Source organism: Triticum urartu, chromosome 2A (genome assembly GCF_056163025.1).
Source record: "Triticum urartu cultivar PI428250 chromosome 2A, HENAU_Tu73, whole genome shotgun sequence".
Lineage (NCBI taxonomy): Eukaryota > Viridiplantae > Streptophyta > Magnoliopsida > Poales > Poaceae > Triticum > Triticum urartu.
The window spans coordinates 197,059,984-197,064,220 of NC_141874.1; the positions used below are offsets into that span (position 1 = coordinate 197,059,984).

At 45.9% G+C, this 4,237-nt stretch overlaps 1 non-coding gene across 1 annotated transcript; it reads right to left on the minus strand.

Annotated features, from left to right (window-relative positions):
- Positions 1 to 1,870: 1,870 nt before the first annotated feature.
- Positions 1,871 to 1,950, minus strand: LOC125541820 (small nucleolar RNA SNORD36). Its single transcript, XR_007297667.1, has one exon. It is a non-coding gene; the product is annotated as a small nucleolar RNA SNORD36 (small nucleolar RNA).
- Between the last annotated feature and the right edge of the window lie 2,287 nt (positions 1,951 to 4,237).

Consider the following 4,237-nt stretch of genomic DNA (forward strand, 5'->3'; position numbering starts at 1 on the left):
ACTGTTGCATGATTGATCTTATTCGACATAATTATCCATCACTGATCCATTGGCTATGAGCTTTTCATATATTGATCTTCCACTACAAGAAATATGTCAACTTGTGACCAGCACTATTGGTCACTGAATGGTCACTGTTTTCAATTTGTGACCTTTTTGGGACCAAAAACATAAGGTCAAAAGCTAGCGGTCATAATTGTTGCATGATTGATCGTATTCGACATAATTATCCATCACTGATCCATTGGCTATGAGCTTTTCATATATTGATCTTCCACTACAAGAAATATGTCAACTTGTGACCAGCACTATTGGTTACTGAATGGTCACTGTTTTCAATTTGTGACCTTTTTGGGACCAAAAACATAAGGTCAAAAGCTAGCGGTCATAAACTGACTATAGCGACCTTTCTTCTGGAATGGTCGTAGACGTTTACGACCAAAATATGTCTACTGTGGCGTTTTGGTCACTAGCAGCCTCCGCAGGCCACGTAGGCATCCGATGTGGCAATCTGATGTGGCACAAGAATCAGCCCGGTCCAATTCAGCGTTTTACATGGGCCTAGCCCAACAATTCGGCCTTTCTATATTTTTTTCCTGTGCTTTTATTAGCTACATGGGCCTGGCCCAAGAATTCGGCCTTTTTATTTTCTAGGCCATGGCCTTTTTTATTTTATTTTTTCCAAAAGATGAGCCCACTAGTGAGATGGGACCCAGTTGTCAGGTTCTAACAAGTGGGTCCCAGTTGTCACTGTTATATTCTTCATATCTCAATTTTCCAGTAAATAAATAACAATATTTCAATCCAAACAGAGAGAAAACAAAATGCTTCAAACAGAGCACAACTAATCAGGAAAAATATGGTACACATCACGAATACAATCAGAAAGAGCCAAACTTGGCACATTATTACAATCAAACTTGTTCATCCTGGTAACACAGCAAGGATGGTTCATCCTGGTAACACATTATTACAGAAAAATATGCTTCACATCAAGTTTACAATAAAAAAAATGTTCACATCAGGTAACACAACTATCATAGTATAACTAGCTCCAATGCTTCTCCCAACTTGTTCATCCTGGACCTCACGACCAAACATGAATGAAGTCCAGCATCTGCAAGTTATCAAGAAAAATGGTTAGAACAAGCAAAATGCGACATTTTTACCATTTAAGCATAGAAGAACAGGGTCAACAACATTTCGATCTTTGAAAATGAACCAGGATTTCAATCTTTGAACAGCAAAAAATTGATACAGTAGATCATTTGCGGTTTAAAACAACCCCTAAGGAGAGACATGTTGACACATTCATTTGGCAACATCTATAGAAATTGAACCTCATAAACATGCAATGTGGAATTTGTATCTCAAAGAAGTATACATACTTATCAGGTTTAATTAGCACATAAACATGCAATGTGGAATTTGTATCTCAAAGGAGTATACATACTTATCAGGTTTAATTAGCACACAGAAGCCAAATGCTAGTAGCTCATGATTAGTACACAAGACAGGATTCAACAAAGTAAACAAGAAGGTGGCTACAGTACAAAACTAAGCTCATCACACAGAATAAAATGATATTAAAAGTAAGCTCAGCATAAGCATGAGTTTTTTTGGCACCACCAGATCAAACATAGCAACGCCAGAATAATCATATGAATCATCATTTCCTCAGACCATCTTCCAAGTGCAACTACTTCATCATTCTAGCTAAATTAAGATGTTAAATGAATAAAACTAGAAGTATGCTACAATCATATGGTACTGGTTAAAAAATGTGACTAGAGGACTACACTTGAACACATCACTTGCAATGCCTACTGGAAGGAGCAAGTGTATAGAAGAAAACAAACATTAGACAGGCTGGCCATCAGTCTTTAAAACCTTGATTTTGTATTCCTCAAAGAGAATCTCAGGAATATGTTGTTGTAGCATCATCTGACCAGCCAATCCATCATTAACACACGTGCACACACAGAGCAGAGAACGATTTGAAATCAAGTGCAAGAATTGCAGTAGCACATACAACTAGCATGTTACGGTTTGTGGGTGATGGGGAAAATGCATGTGAAGTGCATAAATCACAGAGGGGTGTGTACAATACACACCATCTTTGACAGCAAGCAAAGTGTTTTCATGGTCAAATATAAAGATTGCATTAAGAAAAGTGTTTTCAATTTTTCGACAGAATAGACACTGCAAGAATAGCATACTTCTATGCTGAGTCTAACAGAACAAGGTCCTGCAAAGAACTAGGACTAAACAGACTACTGTAGTATCAATTAACTCGCACATGATTAAAAAACTCAACATAGTGTGGCAGACTATTGAGGTGTTGGGTAATTCTTCAGTGGGCTAACAAAATCATCATGTTCCAGTCAGTTCCGAATCCACATATGTGTCCAGCAAAACTGAAAACCAATCGCATACTCGCTGGGATTCGGATTTAAGTACTACTAGTAGGAAGGAGCATATATACCTGCTGCAGGATCGGATAGGGAGAATGTTGTGTGGCTTATCCCGGCAATTGGGCAACCGCAGCAGGTCATTGAACTCGGGGGTCTTGGCGATCAAATCCTTGGCGATCTCCGCATCCCTGTTCCTCACGAGTTGCCAGTCGATGGCGGCCCTGTATCAGAGGAAGAGATGTTCAAAACCTGAAGTTTTATCTATGCTACACGCTCACATGTACAGATGTACTTGCATGCAGAACCCCTCAGAATAATGGAACACGGTTGGAAAAAAATTCGAGTCACCTGAGCTTCTCGTTGCGGTGCAAGGCCGGGAGCAAGTAGGTGCGCCTGACGGCGCCGGAGGGGGCGTTGGGATGGAGTGGATGGTTCTGTGCAGATTGATGAAGCTGAAGAGGAGCCTCCCCTCCTCGCCGAGCATCGCGTCGACCTTGGGCATGAAGCAGACGACGTACTTGATGGCGTCGTCCCACTGGTCCTGCCTCGCGAGGCGCTGCAGGTGGTCCACGCTAAAGAACACGGTCGTCTCATGGAGCAACCTGGATCAAGCGCGTACGTGCAAAGGATTGATCTCAGACCAAATCGAATCGAAGCAATCTGCATATGGAATAAAAAAAGGACGCGAATCAAGCCGGGGAGCGACTCACCAGTGGGCGAAGAACTCGACGACGGCGAACTGCTCCCGCGAGGCTGTGAGGAAGGCGCCCAAGCTGGTGGGGTTGAGGTCCACGGCGTCCTCCCCCTGCGCGGCAGCCCCGGCCCCCACCTCGTCGCCGACGCCCAGCGACCGAAGGGCATCCGTGCGCCCCGCAAGGGAGGAGGCGACAGCAGGAACAAGGAGGAGGACTCGCACCACCGCAGAGGCCATGGGATCGGCAAGGGGCTGGATCTCACCGGTCCGGCGCGGCGGGGATCCGGCCATCCATCTCGCCACATCCGTACATCTCGGGAGGAAGGGAGGTTGCCGGTGGGGGTGGTAGTCGGCCAGCGGCGGTATTGGAGAGGAATTGGGGGAGCGAGAGGAATTGAGTGGATCTCCAACCAGGGAGGGAAGGGGAGGTTGAGGCCATGGTTGTGGTCGCCGACGGTGTTGAAGTGGTGAATGCCGCCACGGGAGAGAGAGAGAGGGGACGCTAGAGAGAGGTGGCCATGGCGTCGATCTAGGGTTTCGACGTGGAGAGAAGTAAAGGGTGGAGTGGAAGGCGGAGGTGAGAGGTCGCCGGCGGGTATGAAGTAGAGGATGTCGCCAGGGCAGTCGAGGAGTGGGGGAGGAGGTCGCCGGCGGGGATGGGGATGGGTTTGCGGGAGTGGAGATGGGCCGGGTTTGGGGTTGCGGGAGAGGAGAGGATGGATCTGGGGGACCGAGGGGAGGGGGAGTGAGTGAGTGAGTGGGGGTGGCGGCGGGTGGGGATCTGGGGGATCGAGGGGAGGGTGGGTGGGTGGGTTAGGGTTTTTGACTCTCGGGAGAAGCTCCACCGTTGGATGGATGCGTGATGGATGGCTCAGATTGTGTCCAATTTGGTGATCCGCGTGAAAGCTGTCCCTCGCGTCTCATTGGCCGGCTATCTCGTACTTGAATCTCAAAATTTTGGACCCAAAACTTTAAAAAAAACATAACAACGACATAGTTTGTCAAAATGATCTCGTTTTTTCATAAGTGTGCATCTTAGAATGGCAAACGATGCCATAGTTCGACGGCTTTTATTTTCTTTGCACAAAAAGATGATTTTCCAATTTTTGAGTGCATAAAAAGATTTTTT